The following is a 23690-nucleotide window of genomic DNA, read 5'->3' as shown; positions in this document are numbered from 1 at the left end:
AATACATGCCAAACATAAATGATTTTATGAAATTTATGCAAAAGGATTTCAATAAACTTAAAACGAATGGAATTGATACAATCATACAGTTTCTATGCTTTTATAAAATATTTAGATATTTTATCCCTTTTGTAATATGCTGAGCATAAGGGACGTTTTCAACTTACAAGCATAATCACATAGTTTTCAGACCAATACATAAATCAAAGTACATATACAAACACACAAACTATAAACTATATAGTTTGGGAATTCAATACAAGGTTATACATATACAAACACACAAACTATAAACAATATAGTTTGGGAATTCAATACAAGGTTATACATAGACAAACACACAAACTATAAACGATATAGTTTGGGAATTCAATACAAGGTTATACATATACAAACACACAGTTTGGGAATTCAATATAAGGTTATACATATTCAAACACACACAAACTATAGACGGTATAGTTTGGGAATTCAATACAAGGTTATACATATAGAAACACACACAAACTATAAACGGTATAGTTTGGGAATTCAATACACGGTTATACATATACAAACACACACAAACTATAAATGGTATAGTTTGGGAATTCAATACAAGGTTATACATATACAAACACACAAACTATAGTAGGTATAGTTTGGGAATTCAATACATGGTTATACATATACATACACATATCTTTTATAAATCTCTCCGTTATTTATTAAAAGGTTTTCTCGTATTATTACTTGTAATGTCGTTAATCTAGTTTGAGAGACACGTCTTTGGGTACAATTACATGTACTAGTGGAAGACTACCCTTATGATCCAGAGTCTCCTCGAGGGAGAGCGTGGGTTTGTGTATAGATCTATTCGGGACTGATAATCCCGCACCTTGCTGCTAGCTACAGTAGGATCGACAGGTCTACGGGTGACAAATTCATAAAGGATATTGGTGCCCGATTCGCACCATATCAGTTTAGTATGGTCATAAAACTCATAAGTAGATAACAACGATATATTTACGTAGTAATATACTTTACATGAACAATGATTATTTAGCATAATTATGGAAAATACATGGTTTCTTTATGAGAAATAAAACTACTATACATACTGGTAATAACCAAGGTTTTCAAACAGAACATTCTATCCATACTAGTGATAGCCAAGGTTTTCTTACAAAAAGGGATTTTTACATTCAAAACAGTATTATGCAATTAATCTGGTGGTAAATAAACATTCAAACAAATACTTATGGAACATTGTAACAAAATCACATGTTAGAAAATATAGGATTTTCTTGGAAACATACAAACATTTTCACTGATTCATTAACAATTTTTTATTACAAAAAGATACTTATGAACTCACCAGCTTTTATGCTGATGCTCTCTTTCAAAACCGCTTGTACTATCAGGAAATCAGTAGACAGGTACCTCGGCAGACTTTTGAGCAGACGGAGCGTATGGAGTCTCGTATTTCTTTTTGTTACTTTTGGATGTATAAAAATATGAAGCAAACAAATGTAAACACTTATTATATATATTCAATGTAATGGTTGTGTTTACTTTGATTACTATGATGCAATTATTGTGATACTACATACGACGTCGTCCCCCCCGGACGTTTCCGCCGTTTTGGTTTGGGGGTGTGGCAGATTGGTATCAGAGCTATTGTTTATAGTGAACTAAGTATATCGAACCTTACATGGTATACAACTATAAACACTAAGGGGGCCAAAGTGCTCTGAACTAAAAGTATACTTTTTCAAATATAAGTATTTTATAAGAAGTATACAAGTATACATACGTACAAGAAACATTATCATAAGTAGAACAAAACAAAAGTATTTGGATGTTGAACACTGCGGTTAAACCTGGATATTTATGTAATTATGTCTGGGATCAATATAGCCTGATCAACTATATTTATTTGAGACATGACCAACATGTGTCTGGGAGTGACCGTGATGTTGCAGCAAGCCTAAAACTTACCAAGCTTTATACATCAATAAATCGATAGAACAGAACATACAACATTAAAATACTATAGGAGTATTTTAGTTACTATAAGATAACAACAAAGTATCGAGCATACAATTATAATACTATAGAAGTATTATTAGATTCGACGTCTATTAACTATCTCTTTACCCTTATTCTCGCGTAGATAGCATGGCTGGATTCAATCTCCCTGGCGACCCGTACTTTCCCAACCAAGGAAATAATGGATGGCTCGAGGCAGCGCCAGAAGAAAATCATGAAATTCCTTTGGACGATGATTTCGCAGAACAATTCCCTGAAGAGGCCGACTCAGAACCTGAAGTCGAGAACCTACCTCAAGTGGACCCAATACCAAATCCTAACCACCGACTTGAATTCCAAGGTCCAACGCCTATGTGGGTTGGGAGTTTGAATAGGTGGAGCCACGAGCAAGGCTAACCCCTCCCATACAACGGAGACCGCAACTTGTACAATCTGAATGAGGGAGGCCCCGCAAACAAGGCCCTTCCAATCCCGGTTCGACGAGTGGCTCGCAATGTTGAGCTAGGTGTGGCAACTATTCAGCGAACTGTGGAGCTCGAAGAGGATTCAAGCGCTGGTATGGATCGAATTCATCGCCTTGAAATTGCTCATGGGAGAGCTATGAGAGACAATGAAGCCCTGTGGCAAGAGCTAGCTGCAACCCGAGCTGAGGTCATAGAGCTCCGAGCACGCCAGTCAGTATACGAGAGACACTTGCTTGACGTGGAGCGTCAGCTGGCCGAATTAACGATTCGTACGAGGGGTGCCCATCTCCGATAAGAAATACTCTACTCATCCTTTCTTTTGGTTTAAGGAATAACCTTCATATCTATGCTCTAAGTAGCACTTTTCCCCGTAAACATTCCTGTCTTGCAAGTACTGTTTCACTAGTTCTTTATGTTGTCAAATTTTCCCTCTGTTGGTATGTTGTAGACCTACTCCTAGGTCAAATTTTCCAAACTCTGTGTAGTCTCAATACCAATTATAGTGACAACAATCTTATTTCAGTTAAAGACCATCATTATCAAAAATATATTCTAGATCAGTAACATGCAAACTAAGTAACTCTATCAAAGTCATCCCACTATTTCATCTTTGAAATTTATAACTGAGAAATGCCACCTCACAAACGTCTCGTCAGAAATTCATTCAAGAATAGCCACTTCAAATCCAAAAGTTTATTTCATATAGACTTCCTTTATTGATGGTTATCAGGACACTATAGAAGTCGGATTATAATACTCTCGGAAGCCAGTATAACTTAGCTAAATTAACGCTCACCCAATACCCACTTCCATAGAATACACCTCAGGAACATTATCAGAATCATTCAGGGTAGTCCTCCAAGGCGTGAAATTTATAAGTATATAAATTCGTGAAATACAACTACCGATGATCATCGTTACTCACAAGATCGTTTCTCATCATGCAACAGAACCATGTCTTCACAATGAGGTAACCAACCAACTGGCAAGACACCAATTCTACAGATAGACTTCGCTACATTTCAAGCCACAGTCACAGCCACCGTGACAGCTGTCATGTCGCAATTCAATGCCAACAAACCGAATGAGAATGGAAACAGTTTCAACACTTCAAACCGTAACAACACACCAGGAAACCGACAAGGGCCTAGCCAGGATGATACTCCAACTCACAAACCTAAGAATAATAAACGAAAATTCTGGAACAAAAAGGAGCGCAAGTTATCTCAAAAACTTGCCAAGAGACAACAACCTGTGACAACTTCTACAGCCACGTCGTCTGCCACTCCAATACCAATGCCAGTACTAAAATATGCTGGAAATCTACCATATTGCAAGAGATGCAACTTCCACCACATAGGAAGATGATGCAAATTGCGATGTAAGAACTGCAACAGACATGGACACACCACTCGTTTCTGCAGGGCACCGACATGATCAATCACCCAAGTTCTTGGCGTGGAAGTGAGTCAGGTTTTTATAGTTGTAGCGAATCTGGACATTTCAAAAGAGATTGTCCAAGGACTAAAAATGGCGAAGAAGTTCGCTTCCGTAGGACCCCGACTCAACACATCACTTCAACTACCGATGCTAGTATAATTCAAGTATGCCATACATGTGGTGAAATGGGGCATTTCAAGAGAGACTGTCCAACGGAGAGAAATGACGGAGGAGAAGGAGGAGTGTAGCAGCATGACATATAAGAGCAACGAGGAACCCCCCTCCCTTTTTGAGATTTTGGTACGTCTTCTAAATAAATTTTTTAATCTATATGAGTATTAAAATTTGGGGAAATTAAAAAGTAATTATAAATAACTCACTCGTCCGAACAAGTCACGACATCCATAAGAAAACTAAAGATCCATTCAGGGAAGCTATGATGGATTAGTTTATACATCAGGTTGTGTATAGCTGAGATGTTGCAGACTTAGAGTGAGTGATTCCGCCTTAATTCCTGTTCCTTGTCTGGTTGTGGATTTAGGGCAGAGTCACTCAGTCGACCGTCTTATTTATCAAATTATACATAACTTGTATATGCCAAGCGATCATAGAGGTACCGAGAAGAATCATAACATAAAGTATCGTCACTAGTTATCAAAGCACTTTCACTACTAGTACTTGCTTCTTACGGTACAACTTGTGGCAGTGGTAATATCGAGAAAGCACTAGAAAGCCTACACATAATACACTGTCGAGCACACTCCGAATACACCATCATTATAACAAATGTTTCTTTCAAATCGACCTAACAATTATTTCTATAAAGAATCCGGCATAGTCATTCAACAGGGATTAGTGTGGTCCTCACTATACCAAGTTCGTGTGTTACGAAAACCCACCGCCTTAACCGACCGATTATCGAGACCCTTGTCACTCGTAACGACAACCCGACATAGATCTCTGAATCGCCTCTTTCATATTCTAGACCCGAAGTACTCATGCGAGGAGTATCTTACCCTTCGAAACCCTTCCGAAGTATACCCAGTAAAACCTCCAGAACTACCACTCGTCCAATGGGTCAAGTTTAAGCTTAGAGACTAACACAGATCCATATTCAAGAGATAGACAAGAGAGTCGTGCTGATAAGAGACGAAAACCTTTGGAGTTCTAGGTTGGTAACCGTGTTCTTTTGAAGGTCTCACCCAGGAAAGGCACGATACGCTTTGGAAAGCGTGGAAAGCTGAATCCGAGATACATAGGACCATTCGAGATTCCCGCTAGGATCGGTCCCGTAGCATACAAACTTCGTTTACCCGAGAACTTAGCAACGTATATCCCATCTTCCATGTCTCGAACCTAAAGAAGTGTTTATCCGACAAAACCCTTGTAACCCCTCTTGATGAGATCGAGATCAACGAGAACCATAACTTTGTGGAAGAGCCAGTAGAGATCATGGACCGAGAGGTCAAAGAAACGAAGCAAAGCCGTATCCCGATAGCGAAGGTTCGCTGGAATGCCAAGCGGGGACCCGAATTTACTTAGGAGCGCGAAGATTCAATGAAACAGAAGTACCCTCATCTATTTCTGAGCTCATGATTTGTATTCAGTGTCTGAATTTCGGGACGACATTCCCTCTAACGAGGGGATGATGTGACAACCCGAAATTTCTATCTTGTACAACCAGTCAATTCAATCAAAGTCAGACCCATTTCCGCTATCTTTTAGCATTATTTAGAGCCTGTTTGAGTGTTCTAAGCCTAGTACCATCAAGGTTTGGGTTAGGGATGAGTTATCTTAAGTCATAGTATAGCATCCGGGCCAATCACTCCTTCAAGAGGAGTGTACGGCCGTACAGATGGGTGTACGGCCGTACACCCATCTACGTGCGTGAACTCTCACCTATATAAGTGATACTCAGTCATTTTTCAACACTTTTCACACTTTCAAGCCAAGAATTCGGATTCTCTCTCTACTATCATCAATTCTCTCACCTAGATCTTCAAAGATGTAAGTGTTTCCTACCTTAATTTGTTGCTACATTGCTTTAACTAGTGATGAATCCATGTTTTCATTCCATAAATTTCATCTTTTGTTAGATCTTCATCTTAAATCGACCATCTTAGCAAGAACATGAAGGTGTACGGCCGTAGACCCTTGTACGGCCGTACACACCTCTTAGGGCCGTAAACCCTTATTGATGTTCATAGTTGGCCTTAAACTCTCCTTAAAGCTAAGCACGGGACCAAAAACACTTCCTTGATGCTAGATAGGACCTTAAAACACCTCATTTGCATACCACTTCATGAGTGTACGGCCGTACACTCATGGGCCGTGAACCCCATGGCCGTACACACTTTAGTGTGGTCGTGAACCTCCCTTATTCAATAATATGTGATTTTAACACTTAGTTTCAAGTGTTTCCTAGTTCCTAGGGTGATTCCCTATCATAACTAGTTGTATTATACACTAATTTGATACAAATATGTGTCATTATATGCTAAATAGGATCCGTGTATACTCGAGTCTTCACTTGACACTTAGCATCCTACAACCAATCTTACGTACGCATCACTCGCAGCAGGTGACTTCATACCCCTAAGCTTTTACTATTTTTCGTGTGTTCAGGGGGGAATACAAGCCAAACATAAATGATTTGATGAAATTTGTACAAAAGGATTTCGATAAACTTAAAACGGATGCAATTGGTACAATCATATAGTTTCTGTACTTTTATAGAATATTTCGATATTTTATCCTTTTTGTAATATGCTGAGCATAAGGGACGTTTTCAACTTACAAGCATAACCACATAGTTTTCAGACCAATACATAAATCAAAGTACATATACAAACACACAAACTATAAACGGTATAGTTTGGGAATTCAATGCAAGGTTATACATATACAAACACACAAACTATAAACGATATAGTTTGGGAATTCAATACAAGGTTATACATATACAAACACACAAACTATAAACGGTATAGTTTGGGAATTCAATACAAGGTTATACATATACAAACACACACAAACTATAAACGGTATAGTTTGGGAATTCAATACAAGGTTATACATATACAAACACACACAAATTATAAACGGTATAGTTTGGGAATTCAATACAAGGTTATACATATACAAACACACACAAACTATAAACGATATAGTTTGGGAATTCAATACAAGGTTATACATATACAAACACACAAACTATAGTAGGTATAGTTTGGGAATTCAATACATGGTTATACATATACATACACACATCTTTTATAAACCTCTCCGTTATTTATAAAAAGGTTTTCTCTTATTATTACTTGTCATATCGTTAATCTAGTTTGAGAGACACGTCTTTGGGTACAATTACATGTACTAGTGGAAGACTACCCTTATGATCCAGAGTCTCCTCGAGGGAGAGCATGAGTTTGTGTATAGATCTATACGGGACTGACAATCCCGCACCTTGCTGCTAGCTACAGTAGGACCGGCAGGTCTACGGGTGACAAAGTCATAAAGGATATATATTGGTGCCCGATTCGCGCCATATCAGTTTAGTATGGTCATAAAACTCGCAAGTAGATAAGAACAATATATTTACGTAGTAATATACTTTACATGAACAATGATTATTTAGCATAATTATGGAAAATACATGGTTTCTTTATGAGAAATAAAACTACTATACATACTGGTAATAACCAGGGTTTTCAAACAGAACATTCTATTCATACGAGTGATAGCCAAGTTTTTCTTACAAAAAGGGATTTTTACATTCAAATCAGTATTATGCAATTAATCTGGTGGTAAATAAACATTCAAACAAATACTTACGGAACATTGTAACAAAATCACATGTTAGAAAATATTGGATTTACTTGGAAACATACAAACATTTTCACCGATTTATTAACAGGTTTTTATTACAAAAAGATACTTATGAACTCACTAGCTTTTATGCTGATACTCTCTTTCAAAACCGGTTGTATTCTCAGGAAATCAGTAGACAGGTACCTCGGTAGACTTTTGAGCAGACGGAGCGTATGGAGTCTCGTATTTCTTTTTGTTACTTTTGGATGTATAAAAATATGAAGCAAACAGATGTAAACACTTATTATATATATATATTCAATGTAATGGTTATGTTTACTTTGATTACTATGATGCAATTGTTGTGATACTACATATGACATCATCCACCCCGGACGTTTCCGTCGTTTCGGTTTGGGGGTGTGACACCATCTTGTAATAGTTTTGAAGCCTTAGTGTGTTTTTATGTGTATTTTTGAAGAAGTAGTCCATTGGAGAAGCATGTGTGAGCTAAAAGCTTTGTAGATCCAGAATTTTCACTTCATCATCCACCTCCAGGAGGTATAAAGCTTGCGTATTGATGTTCCTTTATGATAGATCGAGTTAGCTCATGAGTTTTTATGTGTTTTGTCCCATAACCTTGGTCTTAATGGGTTTAAGCTACCCCATACCTTATGAGTATCATTTCTAGATGTTTCCGAGCTTGTAGGGTCATAAAAGTGGGAGCTTGGTCACTCCCATCTATCCATGCATGAGCTCTTGAGCATTAGAATGTTTTATGGACTTAGGGTTTGGCCTTGTGCTCTTTTTATCCATGCAAATGCATAAAGTCAGAGACTATACCCCTTAGGACGTTCATTAGATCCATATATGAGGATTGGAATGTTGGTCTTTTTGTATTAAGAGCTTAACGAAAAGTTGGTTAATTAGCATATTACACTGGGCGTAATCTGAGCTACGTTTAACTTAGCCTGGAAGTTCCTCATTTTCCATCAGAGGCTCTCCTCTGAGTGTAGAGCATGGTGTTACACTGAGCGTAGCACCAGAAGATTGAATTTTGGTCAAAATGGATATTAGGTCAAGTGGAGTGGGTTCTAGTCTTGGAAGGGTAAAATGGTTTTTTACCCGAAGAAGAGCAACTACGAAACAAGACCCTTTAGTGTCGATTATTACCTTAATTTGTGATTTATGATTAGTGTGAGGAGTTCCAGTATCTGGAACTCGAGTGTGAGATTTGTCTGTCTCCAGATTGAGGTGAGTCTTCTCACTATACTGTGTAGGATGCTAGCTATCTTTGTGACTATTGCATTGGTATATTGGGCTGGACCCATTTTGTATGTTGTTCTGGGCTCATTTTGTATGTTGGGCGGGGGCCGTTTGTTTGCTCGGCGGGGCCCGATATGATGGGCAGGGCTCCATATGATGGGAGGGGCTTAATGTTATGTATGTTATGTGGTATTTTTGGGAACTCACTAAGCTTTGTGCTTATAGTTTTGTGATTTAATATTTTTAGGTACTTCCAGTTCTAAAGGGAAGGGTCCGACTTGACTACACAACGTTTCCCCCCTATAATTTTCTGCACTGATGACTTTTGTTATACTCTGGTATTTGAGATACATTTATATATTGTTGATTTTGGAACAAATGATGTATGAATTTGATGGCTTCAAATTGAATTTTTTTTTTCAGTATTTTGGGATGTTACAAGTTGGTATCAGAGCCTTGGTTTGAGGGATTTGGGCACACTCCCAGGTATTTCTGGACTTAAACTGAGGAATTGATAATATTTAAAAAAGAAAATAAGTTTTCTAAAAAGGATTTTACAAAGAAAGGGGGTGTGACGCGTGCAATCAGCCGAGCTCAAGTAAGTGGTTCCCAAAATACCCATACATAAGTATTATGCTTAGTATGCTATTATGTGAATTGAATACTAGTGTAGGACTAAGGATACCCTCAGGAATCGCATGCTAGAATTGTATGATTTGTGTGATGCCTTGTAGCCTAGGGGATTGGACGTTATGTATTACTAGGGATCTATATCAAAAAGGTTAATTGCTAAGTGTATTCCTTAGAATTGTATACTATTAGGATCATATAGCCCCATAATGGCTGGTTTAGCCTTATTTCATGTTCCTTTTTTGGTTGTGGGCTTAGGGTAGAATAATTTATTCGACAGTCTATATGATCCTATTTTGTGTATAATTTGTATGCATAAGGCAACCGACGGTGTTGGTAGAAGTTCGTTGTAGTGTACGAGCAAGTGAGAAGATGATACCTAAGAGAGCCTAGGAGTGCTGTAGCAAGTTATGTATGTTGTTTAGCATAAGGGTTATGATAATTGCCATGGTTAGTACCTTAGGGGATTCAAGATGATTCTTGAGGAAAGTACGGATGGGTGTGGAAGGTAGTATTGAGACCGTACTACTAAAAGCACATGATTTGTACTCGAGTCAAGGTTGGTCACGGAGATCTTAGGCTGCTTGCAGTGTGAGAGTTTCCTTGAGTAATTTCTGATCATTTATATATGTTTGTTTTTCAGTATGGTTATGACTACTTGAGGATGAGGTTCTGGTTCAGGTTTTGGCTATGGTGCAGAACCAATTGATGAGAGGATGCACGAGTTCATTGCATTTGAGATAACTCGCGGTATTATGGAGGCCACCCCTGTGATGTTCGGTACCATCAAGGAGTAGATCATGTAGCTTTTGGATGTGCATTTAGGGGATTTTCGGGTTGAGATTGCGGCAGGACAGTTGGGGGTTCGAACTCTCTCTTTTCAGGAGTTCAAGGCTTGTGGAGCCCCAAAGTTCTTCGGGGTGAAGGACCCTATTGATAGCCGATGGTGGATCATTGACATGGAGAATGCTCATCGAACGAGCTTCTACCCGAAGGTGGGATTTACATATTGCTTTCTGAGGGACCGATCTCGTGACTAGTGGGAGGAGATTGGTCATGCTTTGGGATCTGCGGCCGTGGCAGACATTACTTAGGATGATTCCGTGACGAGGTTCCAAGCTGAGTTTACACCGTATGTCGAGGTGCATCAGCTGGTGAGGGAGTTTCAAGACTTTCACCAGACTACGCAGACTGTGTCGAAGATCACTGCCAAGTTCCGGGAGATAACTCTACTGGTTCCGTAGTATGCAGCGGATGAGGATACGAAGAAGAGGAGGTACCATGATATGTTGAAGGATAATATTTGAAATTTTGTGAGATTGTCGGGTTTCAAGACCCTCGAGGATATGATAGTTAGAGCCTGTGAGTGGGATATTGATTTGGAGCTTCTGAGGAACGGAGACCAGTGCAGGCACAAACATCAGAGGGACATGCGAAGAGGTACAAGATTGCTGATTCGCAATTAAGAGGCCATCAGGGTCGAGGCTTTTGTGCCAAATATGAGAGGTCTCATGAGGGGAGCTCTCGTGAGAAGGGTGGGAGTTGATTTAATTACGTCAAGTCGAGCCATTTCAACAGGGATTGCACTCGTGGAGCATTTATATGTTTCTAGTACAATTATATGGGCCACAAGAAGGTTGATTTCCCGAGATTAACAGGAGGAGCAGTGGCGGCACCTGCACCAGCTACTTTGAGGATTACCGATGGCCGCCAAGGCAAGGCGGCGGCTCCTGTGGTGAAGATCAGGGAATTGCAGTTGACAGCGGAGGAGGCGTGAGCAGCACCTGATGTGGTTACCGGTATGTATCTTTACCATATCTTTTACTGCTTACCTTGTTTATGCTTATGTATTATCTGTTTATGTATAGGGACGTTTATAGTCAATGGTACGGCTGCTCATGTTCTGTTCGATTAAGGTGCTATGCGATCTTTTGTGTCTCTTGCGCTCAACAAGAAATTTAGAGATGCTCCAGGGACTTTGGAGTATCCGTTGGAGGTGGAGATTGCTTCTAGGGTTCATTAGGGATGTGTTCTGAAAATGTTCAGCGAGAGATATTTGACTGATTTAGTTCTAATTCCTCTATGAAGGTTGAAATTTATTGTAGGTATGGACTGGTTGGGCCCTAATGGGGATATGATTGATTGCGAGCACCATTTGGTGAGAGTTAGAACCCCAAGTGGGGGAGACCTGGTTATTTATGGCGATAATCTATTTAATTAGCTTCAGGATGCATCTTGGTTCTCCAAGATTGATTTGCGAACGCGTTATCTGTAGTTCATTTGAATCGAGTATTAAGAAAAAAAATCAAGAACAAAAAGCGTTAAGAACACAGATGTAAATAAATTATGTTTGGCTCGTTGATTTCGTCTGAACAAGTACACAAGTACATGAGAGAGTAAAGTACAAAGTGCTCAAAAACTCTCGACTCCTATACTTACCCTATTTATAGGGTGATACAGACACATACAAAAAATACATAATGACAAGACATTGAAGCTTCGACATCTAACATTGCCTTACATAATACATACATATCGAAGTATTTGAATTCGACTTCGACACTACTCAGACCAAAGAGTACTTCGATACCTCACTATACATTTCAACCCTTAAATATTCCCCTTAGTCAGAAGTGTCGAACTCATGCAATCATCTTCATGGTCTGGTGAAGTATCATGCGAACCTCCATATACCAAACATTTGTATTTCGAACTTAAGCCTTATCTTCTGCAACATCCCGTTTGCCATTGCTGAGACGAACTGGAAGGCTTTTATATTGAGAGTTCGTGTACCTCTCCACATTACAAACTTGGAACAAAAATTTAGTCATCTTTCCATTCTTGTTCTTACCCATAAAAACAACTCCCAAGGGTTTATGCACAATCTCCCCATCAACATAATCTTTGAGATTAATCTTCCCTTTCAACATTGACTGAGGAAATTTCGAAGTCCTATTAATCGCCATTGCTAGCTCAATATCAGTAACTGCCAAGCAATCATAGTAGTTATCTATGAATACTTTGATATGAGCAAACCGTATAAGGAAATCATCCTTGTTGTTTTATTGAACCTTTGACACATCAAAAGTACTTAGAATCTTTGTCACATTGATCAGGTCATTCAGATTCATTAGAGGAAAGTCAGCAATCGAGAAGTCACATACCATATTATTTGCTCTGACCAAAAAATAGAGAAAATTCTATAGTAAGACTTCGAACAGACTCTCTCTTGAAATATTCATCACTTTGAAAATCTTTACTGAAGACCATACTTCCTCTTCTTTCTTCTCCAAGACTGCATGAAATCTCATTTTCAGCCTCTTATACTCTTCTTGATCTTTGAATTGATCAGGAAACTTATACTGTGCAGAAACAAACATCATATGATTTATTGGAAAATCCAGTTGATTAAAGTCAGAATTTTCAATCTCATAAATCTTCTTTGGAAATTTTCCAAAATCATGCTTCTTCCCAGATGAAACAAATTGTTTGATTGTTTCATTGCACCAGTATTTCATAGGATCACCTTTGTTCAAACTTAGCGGATCATTTTCTCGTTGTCTTAGAATGCTGTTAATCTGTCGTTGCCTTTCAATTTCCATGTCTACATTTCTCTTATTCTCTTCTTCAGAAAGATTAATTTCAATGCCTTTCCCTTTGTATTCCTTATCATCATTTGAAGGATATGGTTTCAAACTTGAACTTGATTCCCCAACACTTTCTCCAATAACAATGACTTTCGTTATTGGTCTCGATGTTGTAGTTTTAGAAGTGGTTGTTAGCGAAATAGGAAGTGATGTAGGAATTTGAGTCGACATCACTTTCCCTACCACAACACCGTTATCAGTATCTTTTGAAGGGCTAACACCATTTTCTCCCCCTTGCACCACATGTTTTGCAGGTGGGGCATTTGTTGGCAATAGAAGTACCAACTTCAGAATGGGACCAAGCTCTGCCTTGATATTTGATTCGATAGAAGAAATCATCTTCGAGATAGAAGATTGTTGAAAAAGATCAAGTTTCGAAAGAGATTCTTTTAAGCTTCCCAAAAACTCCTTCAACTTTTCAAACACTTTAGAATCTTGTTCTGTTTTCGCATCAAGCTTGGTGGAGTATGAAGTGTTATATTCCACAAGTTTCGTTATGGCATTAGCAATGACATCAACCTTTCCATGAAGAATGGAGTAATTATTCTCTAACTTTTCCACTTCCTTCGTGATCTCATACTTAAGCTCTGTCACCTTGAAGTTTACAGATTCCTCCACCTTTTGGACTTGCTTAACAAAAATTTCATGACGTTCTTTTGCAACATCACGAAGTTTTTTAACTTTATATTGAAAATTTCAAGCATGATGCTTTAAACGTTCATCATGTTGTTTCTCAATTTGCTCCATAGCAAGTTTAAGGCGATTCTCCTGAGACTTGAGCATAATATCCATTTCAACCCGAGAAATTGAGTTTCGTCCTCCTGTATCAGCTTGAATTCGTAACAACGAATTCAGCTTGTGATTGAGAATCTTAAACTATTTTCCTAACATGAGCATGTTATCAGGAATATTATCTTCTTCACGATCGAACTAAATTTCTGCAAAAGATCCATAATATCATCATCATCAGGTTCATCTTCTTGAACTATCTTTTCTTTATCAGTGGATTGCAAAGAGAAAAGGGTTGTGACTGGTTGATGCATGATGTTGGAGAATGTTGGTGAAATAGTAGAAGCAGGAAGTGAAGATGGTATTGGTGAAGAGAAGGGTGGTAACGAAGTTGAAGTATCATAGAGTGTGGATTCGATGGTAAAAGAGAGAATAAGTTATGTATGGATAGTAGAGGTTTCAATAGAAGAAATACCAAGGGCCTCATTATGCATCATCCCTTCACCCACAGTGACATTTGTGTCCATATCAGATATGTTTACAGGGATGCATGAGGTTCGAACCTCCTCCGTAACGAACCCAGTTCTCGAAACCTGGGATGGTATAACAACAGCCTTCGCAGGGATGGTAGTAGATGGAGATTCACTCAAATTAGTGGTTGTATCTGTATGAGATACGTGTACATGGCCACCAAGACTTCAAGTCTCCTCGATAGTCGACTTAACTGGACAATCCATTTCAGGTGTCTCAAAGCCAAATCCAATATCTTGATGAATAAATGACCTTTCGCTTCCACTGTCAAGATCTATTTCAACAACAACTTCGTTAAGTGGATCAGCCAGTTGTTTCTTCTTCTTCTTGATCTTTTTGAGCACTTCGTGAGGTTTGCGTTTCTTCGAGGCAGGTGATACTAGAACAGGAACATCATGAATACGCACACCCCTTCGGTTAAGTTGGGGTTTATGTATTTTATTTATTTCGTTCGATATAGATACCTCTTTAGGTGAAGAAAGGGGCTCAACAGAAACTTCTTCAATTATTGGTCTTTCAGGAGAATGAAGAGGTCGATGAGCAGGCTTCTTTGTTCTTTTGAGAACGCTTGTCTTCGATGGAACAACCTCCCTAGGAATTTCTTTTTCGACACTCTGTTGAACATGTTTTGTAACCTCCTTCTCTACTTGCACAGGAACAAATTTTAGTTGTTTAGTCTGATGGGTTTGAGCCATAAGAACTTTCCTATGTGCACATGCAAACCCTAATTGCTTGGATCTAGGTTTCTCTAATTGAACATGCATTGAATCCAAGACTTGCAATACTAGATCTAATGTAATATATTGAATCTAATCATATGAAATCAGATCTGAAAGAATACCTTGAATTACTTGTTTGATACTTCTTCTTCTTGGAGCTTACAGTCACAATTGTCACTCCTCTAATGGCTTACAAACACCAACTAGCAAGAAGATGATCTTGAGAGAGAGGGAGGAGGGATAGAAATCATCCCTAGGGTTCCTTGGCTTGCAAGAGTGCCGATTTCTCCACCCCAAGGGTCCTATTTATACTATGAGCTATTAGGGTTTCTCCTTTAACCCTAATTGAATGACTTAGGCCCTAAGCAATCCAAGATCCTTCTAGATACAAGGCTTGGACGAATTTAAGGTTCCCAAACCCTAAATTTCGTCCACCCCAATATCCATAAGGATACATAGCCCAAAATACAACTATCACACATTTGACAGTTTATGCCCTTTATTCAATTAACCTCTTTAAGTCACCAAATTAATTCTCAATTAATATATGACTTATATTAATCAAATAATATTATTATTCCTTAAATATATATTATTCTCATAATATATTAATAATATCTCTTCTCTCTTAACAAATCATCCTGTCAAGTTGCTATGGTGAAGGCAACCCAAAAGGACCATGCATAACTGGGTCAAGTACTTACCAAATATAGTTACAGCCTTAGACACTAATCCAATAGTCTCCCACATGGATAAGTCTAGTAACTATATATGCAAACACAATCCGATTAGCAATCGTAGCTCTCAAAGACGCTGTCAACTCTGATCTTATCAGTATCCTGCCCTTTAGATAAGGGATCGTATAATCCTTTGTTCTAGATATCGTGCGAACAATTACATGGAACATGGTCATACTTATTGTCCTGCAATTTGTTTCTCGATCTCAGATTCATTTGACATAGAACTTAATCGAACACATCTATTTAGTTCTGACCGGGCCCGACACATAAGTCAAATCAAATCATCGAGGGGCCCTGATATCGCTTTTACCCTCTTAGGATAAAAGGAACAGATAAACTTCGACTTATATGCATTTACTATCCACTAATCAAATTACACACAACAATACGTTTTATAACATCAAGTTACTGATGCATTTGCGCATTATCAATGCATAACCAATTAACAAAGAATAAACCATATATCTAGGTTTTAAGACTATATGATATTACCATCTTGTGATCACTCGTGATAAATTCCATGAAGTGATTCCAACAAGTGCGGGTTTATTCCAATGCTCAAATCAAGTTCATAAGCACTCATAAACGTTGCAGCAAACCTTTGCAATGTCTAATACACTTTAGACAATCTACACAACAATTCATGACAGTCTTCATTCATACCTACTTCCAACATATGAACGACTGTGGACTATTCGAATAATTCGATTATTATCAAATAATTAATTACTCAGGAAGTCAAAACATGCAAAATGAAACAATAGTTAAACAATTAACATAAGACAGTAGCTTTACTTATAAATAATACTCCTTTATTTAATCATCAAATGTCAATTACATTTATCTATTACACGTTTCCAAACTATCTAATCTAAACTAATATCGTCCTTTAGCCCAATGCTCCTAGCGTGATGCAAATGCTTAACCCTGCTAAGTCCCTTCGTAAGCGGATCTGCTGGGTTATCCTCTGACGATACCCTCTTTACCACGATGTGTCCTTCTTCTACTCGATGTCTAATAAAATGATATTTTCTGTCGATATGTCGAGATCTACCATGATCCCTCGGTTCCTTGGTCAAAGAAACCGCTCCTTCATTATGACAAAAAATTTCCATAGGCTCCTTTATGGTAGGCACAACTCCAAGATCACCAATGAAGTTCTTCAACCACATAGCCTCCTTTGACGCTTCGCTCGCTGCAATGTACTCTGATTCGCACGTTGAATCAGCTACTGTTTCTTCCTTGGAACTTTTCCAAGTCACCGCTCCCCCATTAAGGGTAAAGACCCAGCCCGACTGCGAATGGTAGTTGTCCCTGTCGGTCTGAAAGCTAGCGTCACTATACCCTCGCACCTTTAAGTCATCACTCCCTCCGAGGACTAAAAACCATTCATTTGTCCTCCGAAGGTACTTAACTATATTCTTGACTGCAATCCAATGAGCTCTACCTGGGTTCCCCTGATATCTACTGACCATGCTCAAAGCAAAGGCCACATCAGGGCGAGTACAAGTCATAGCGTACATGATTGAGCCAACTGCGGAAGCATAGGGTATTCGGCTCATCTCAGCTATCTCGGCTTCTGTACTCGGGCTTTGAGTCTTACTCAATTTGGCATTACTCTGTATCGGTAGTTCTCCCTTTTTCGAGTTTTCCATACTAAAACGTTTTAGTACCTTATCCAAGTAAGTATTCTGACTAAGTCCTATTAGTCTCTCACTTCGTTCTCTCACTATCCTTATTCCTAAAATATAGGAAGCCTCTCCGAGGTCCTTCATAGCCAAACACTTCCCGAGCCAGGACTTAACCTCCTGCAGAGTCGGGACGTTGTTTCCTATGAGCAGTATGTCATCGACATACAAAACGAGAAAGCTAACTATACTCCCACTGGCCTTGACATATACACATGATTCATCTTCACTTCGTACAAATCCAAACTCTTTGACTTTCTCATCGAAGCAAAGATTCCATCTGCGAGACGCTTGCTTAAGCCCATAAATGGACTTCTCAAGCTTACACACTCTATTGGGATGCTTTGGATCGACAAAACCCTCTGGCTGAGCCATGTAAACATCCTCAGCCAACTTCCCATTAAGGAAAGCGGTTTTTACATCCATTTGCCATATTTCATAGTCATGAAATGCAGCAATGGCTAGCATCACCCTAATAGACTTTATCTTCGCAACTGGTGAGAAGGTTTCGTCGTAGTCAACTCCAGGAGTCTGAGTGAAACCCTTCGCAACCAATCGCGCCTTATAAGTGTGCACGTTTCCATCCACGTCGGTCTTCTTCTTGAAGATCCACTTGCACCCGACCGTCTTACGACCTGGTAAATTGTCAAGCAAATTCCAAACTTGGTTGTCATACATGGACTGGATCTCGCTGTCCATCGCCTCTTTCCATTTCACAGACTCTGGGCCTGCCATGGCTTCCTCATAGCTATTAGGTTCATCTAGATTTATTAGTGTACCATCACTAATATACGTGTCCCCTTCGGTAGTAATATGAAAACCATAAAACTGGGGTTGAACTCTAACTCTTTCGAAACGTCTAAGAGGTAAGGACTCGTCAATTGGTTCAACTGGAGTTTCCTCCTCGGGTTGAGCGCCAGTGTTAGAGGTTCCTTCATCGCTAGATTCTTGAATCTCTTCAAGATCGACTTACCTCCCACTGTCTCCTTGGCTTATGAGTTCTCGCTCTCGGAAAACCCCTCTCCTCGCAACGAAGACAACATTGTCACTCGGTCTATAGAAGAGATATCCAAAGGATTTCTGTGGGTAGCCGATGAATATACATCGCTCACTACGAGGTTCGAGCTTGTCGTGAGTTTCTCGTCTTACGAAAACTTCACAGCCCCAAACCTTCATATGTGCCAACGAGGGAGCTTTCCCTGTCCACATCTCGTAAGGTGTTTTGGCAACCTTCTTTGTGGGTACTAAATTAAGGATATGGGCGGCAGTCTCTAAGGCATACCCCCAGAATGAGATAGGTAGTGAAGCACGACTCATCATGGAACGAACCATGTCTAGCAAGGTTCGATTACGCCTCTCAGCTACACCATTCAATTGTGGTGTCCTAGGTGGCGTCAATTGTGAAACTATTCCACATTCCTTGAGGTAGTCGTGGAATTCAAGACTTAGGTACTCTCCACCTCGATCAGATCGAAGCATCTTGATTTTCCTGCCCAATTGATTCTCCACTTCTTGTTTAAACTCTTTGAACTTTTCAAAAGTTTCTGACTTGTGCTTGATTAAGTAGATATACCTATATCTGCTATAATCATCTGTGAAAGTCACATAGAAGCGATTTGCATCCCTTGTGGTGGATCTAAAGGGTCCACATACATCTGTATGTATGAGATCCAATAAACCCTCACCCCTCGCACAAGTGCCAGTGAAGGGTGACTTGGTCATTTTTCCAAGTAAACAAGATTCGCACGTGTCATCTTCCCTAAGGTCGAGCGACTCCAACACTCCATCCTTTTGGAGTTGGGCTATGCGCTTCTTGTTGACATGTCCAAGACGACAATGCCACAAGGATGTTTTATCCATACCATTGGAAGAATCCATACACAACACATCATTTCCTAGGTTATCTACAACCATAACAGTTTCATAAATTCCATTACAAGGCATTGCTTCAAAATATAAAACACCATTTAGATAAGCATAAATCGAACCATTCTCATTATTAAACGAATATCTAAATCCTTGTCTAAATAAACCATGAAAAGAAATGATGTTTCTTGCCATATCTGGCGAGTAGCAACAATTATTTAATTCTAAATTCAAACCATTCCTAAGCTCTAAAGAATACACTCCAATCTTGGTGACAGGCGACGTTCTTCTGTTTCCCATGATCAGATTTATTCTTCCAAGCTCCACATCCCTATTTCTTCCTAGTCCCTGCAAATCAGAACAAATGTGGTAACCACACCCTGTATCAAGAACCCAAGAAATAGCATGAGATGAATCATTAGATTTAATTGTGTAAATACTTGCGAAAGATGGCTTGATCTTCCCATCCTTGATGGCTTGCAGATATTCCGGGCAGCTTCTCTTCCAATGCCCTAATGGTGGCACTCTGCCTCCTTTGGGTTTGGGTTGGGCTTACCAAGATCAACCTTGGTCCCACTAGAAGAGGAACCATTTTGGGACTTTCCTTTGTGGTGGTTCTTTGAAAAAGCCTTCCTCTTCTTGCCCCTTCCGTGTCCAATAGCCAAAACAGGAGCAACGGGTGGATTGGGAGTTGGTGCAACAGACTTGTCCTTGAGGTTGCTCTCAGCAGTCCTCAGGAGCCCTTGGAGTTTACTTAGGGTGACCTCTTCCTTGTTCATGTGGTAGGTCATCCTAAATTGGTTGTAGCATGAGGGCAAGGAGTGAAGAACAATGTCGATAGCCAAATCTTCCCCAAAGTTGACATTCAACTTGCGAAGACGATCAACATACCTTTGCATCTTTTGCAGGTGCACAGTAAGAGACTCTTCACTTCCCATTTTAGCAGTAATCATATTCGTTATGATTTCATAGCGCTCTTGCCTCGTGCTTTGGTGATACCTCTCCATCAAGTCTAGATGCATCTCATAAGGATACATGTCCTCATAGGACTTTTGGAATTCTGAGTTCATTGTGGCTATCATGATGCAATGGACCTTCGTTGCATCACGCTCATGGTTCTCAAAGACAGCCATTTCTTTAGGAGTAGCAGTTTCTGGATTGATCTTTTCGAGCTTCTCATCGAGAACATACTCTTTGTCCTCGTAATGCGCGATTGTGCGAATGTATCTTATCCATTCGCTAAAGTTCGTTCCATCGAATGTCACTTTTTGACAAAGGCTCATTAGAGGAAATGAGCTAGCAGCTGCGTTGTTTGCGCTAGACATCTACAAATAGAAAGAACAAAGTTTGATTAGATTAAGTCCCTAATTAACACCCAAAATGAAAAATTAGGGCTAGGACCCAACAACGTTATTTACACATTAGAAAAGGGATGCCGTAATCCAATATGTAAATAATTTGGAGGTAAGTGAATGACGATTCACTAATTCTTCACCATAAAAACATAAGCTTTAAGTTTTTAAATGTATTGAGAATTCCTAGATTTCTTTGAGATTCATTGAACCTTTCAATGGCATGTTTAAATCTCGATATGCCCCTCTCGTTTGTGACTGGGATGCCGAGGATCACAAAGTGGGTGTGAATAACCATGCAAATGTACATGGTGCCCTCACTGTTACAGTTACCTATTCAATGTGCTGGTTAACCACACACGCTCCATTGAACTATAACGAACGATGATTCATCCTTTGTCACCTTTGCTTAGAACCCAATTAATGTGCCGGTTAACCACACGCGCTCCATTAATGTCTTAGCGAGGGTACAAAGTGTAATTTCATGGGATTGCATCAATTCACTTTTCCTAAAGTAACTAAGATTGGGAATTTTATAAAACATGTTTAGTTACTTTATATAGATTCATTATACTTATTAATGAGAGGAGGTTTGCCCTATCCTACCCGTTCGGCTAACGACCCTCCACCAGTCAAGCAAGCGGTGGGTGTGAATGTACACCCATTAAGCGCCATTTTATAGGCAGCAACCTTATACCCACCTTATAGACCGGCTTCGTGAATGAGGCCTACTAACGGTAAGACTAGCATTGTAAATCATACATATATATATATTAAGCTTGTAATAATATAATAGTATAGGGTTGAATTTTAAACTTGTAAAATTCTAGGGATTGAAATTTAAAATTATCCAAATTAAACTTTTAATCACAAAATTTAAAATTTCAAAGCTTGAGGACATGTCTTGAACTTTTTCAAAGCATAAGGATCAAATAGCAAATAATATAAATCATCTAATTAGATTATCTCAATTTGATCTTATTTAATGTTACTTGCAAAACAATTTACCAATTCAATTCAAATAATCAACAATTATCATATAAGGAAATTATTATTCAACTAATTGGTAATTATCTTTTGTTGGGTCAAGAATATACTCATATATATGATTAAAATCGGATTTTAATGACCCAAAACAGTTAAGGCAAGTATCCTCAAGTAAAACATCAAGAAATCCCGAAACTTCCTCCTTCTGACGCTCGAACTCGCCGAGTACCTCTATGGACTCGCCGAGTTGGAGCTACTCGCCGAGTACAGCAGTCAGAATCACAAAATCGAATTTTTTCAAGCAACAAGCAATCAACCAATGCATCAATTCAATAGAAATCAATCAAAGCTTTGATACCACTGATGGGTTTGAGCCATAAGAACTTTCCTATGTGCACATGCAAACCCTAATTTCTTGGATCTAGGTTTCTCTAATTGAACATGCATTGAATCCAAGACTTGCAATACTAGATCTAATGTAATATATTGAATCTAATCATATGAAATCAGATCTGAAAGAATACCTTGAATTACTTGCTTGATACTTCTTCTTCTTGGAGCTTAGAGTCACAATTGTCACTCCTCTAATGGCTTACAAACACCAACCAGCAAGAAGATGATCTTGAGAGAGAGGGGGGAGGGATAGAAATCGGCCCTAGGGTTCCTTGGCTTGCAAGAGTGCCGATTTCTCCACCCCAAGGGTCCTATTTATACTATGAGCTATTAGGGTTTCTCCTTTAACCCTAATTGAATGACTTAGGCCCTAAGCAATCCAAGATCCTTCTAGATACAAGGCTTGGACGAATTTAAGGTTCCCAAACCCTAAATTTCGTCCACCCAAATATCCATAAGGATACATAGCCCAAAATACAACTATCACATATTCGTGAGGTTTGCGTTTCTTCGAGGCAGGTGATACTAGAACAAGAACATCATGAATACGCACACCCCTTCGGTTAAGTTGGGGTTTATGTATTTTATTTATTTCGTTCGATATAGATACCTCTTTAGGTGAAGAAAGGGGCTCAACAGAAACTTCTTCAATTATTGGTCTTTCGGGAAAATGAAGAGGTCGATGAGCAGGCTTCTTTGTTCTTTTGAGAACGCTTGTCTTCGATGGAACAACCTCCCTAGGAATTTCTTTTTCGACACTCTGTTGAACATGTTTTGTAACCTCCTTCTCTACTTGCACAGGAACAAATTTTAGTTGTTTAGTCTTCTTCGATTTCCTAGAAGCTTTAGCAGCCTTCAATGTGCCTTCAGCCCCCTTTGGCAATAAAACCCCAACTTGAACATTTGGGTTAACAATTTTCAAATACTGAACACGAATCGGATTGGCAGGATCAATTTTTCGTAACATAGCATCAGGAATTCGAGCCACACTCGAAAAGAGAACTGGATCCTCAGTAACAACTTTTGGAGTTTGATACGTAGAAACTTCGCCTTTTCAACCTCCAATGGAACCAAAATCCCCTCTTTCTCATATACATCCTTTAATATCAAGCTCCAATACCTCGCACAAGATACACCATTCGTGACATTGGTGTGAGAAATTCTGCTACCAAATTCTTCCCATATCTGAGTGACATATTCGACATTAAGCTCATAGTAAAGACCTACAATCATTTCATACACCTCTAACTTCGCTTTATCAAGCCCTGTACTACGACCAGTCAAGCATCGTAGAAAAGTACCAAATAAGAAATTCCACACAGGGCAAAGCAGACTTTCGAAACTGACTGATTTGAGTGAGAGTTGGTTGATGACCCATGTCATTAAACATGTAAACA

The sequence above is a fragment of the Lactuca virosa genome, chromosome 7 (genome assembly GCF_052849685.1).
Source record: "Lactuca virosa cultivar CGN04683 chromosome 7, Lactuca_virosa_CGN04683_v6, whole genome shotgun sequence".
NCBI lineage: Eukaryota > Viridiplantae > Streptophyta > Magnoliopsida > Asterales > Asteraceae > Lactuca > Lactuca virosa.
This window is presented reverse-complemented; position numbering follows the sequence as displayed.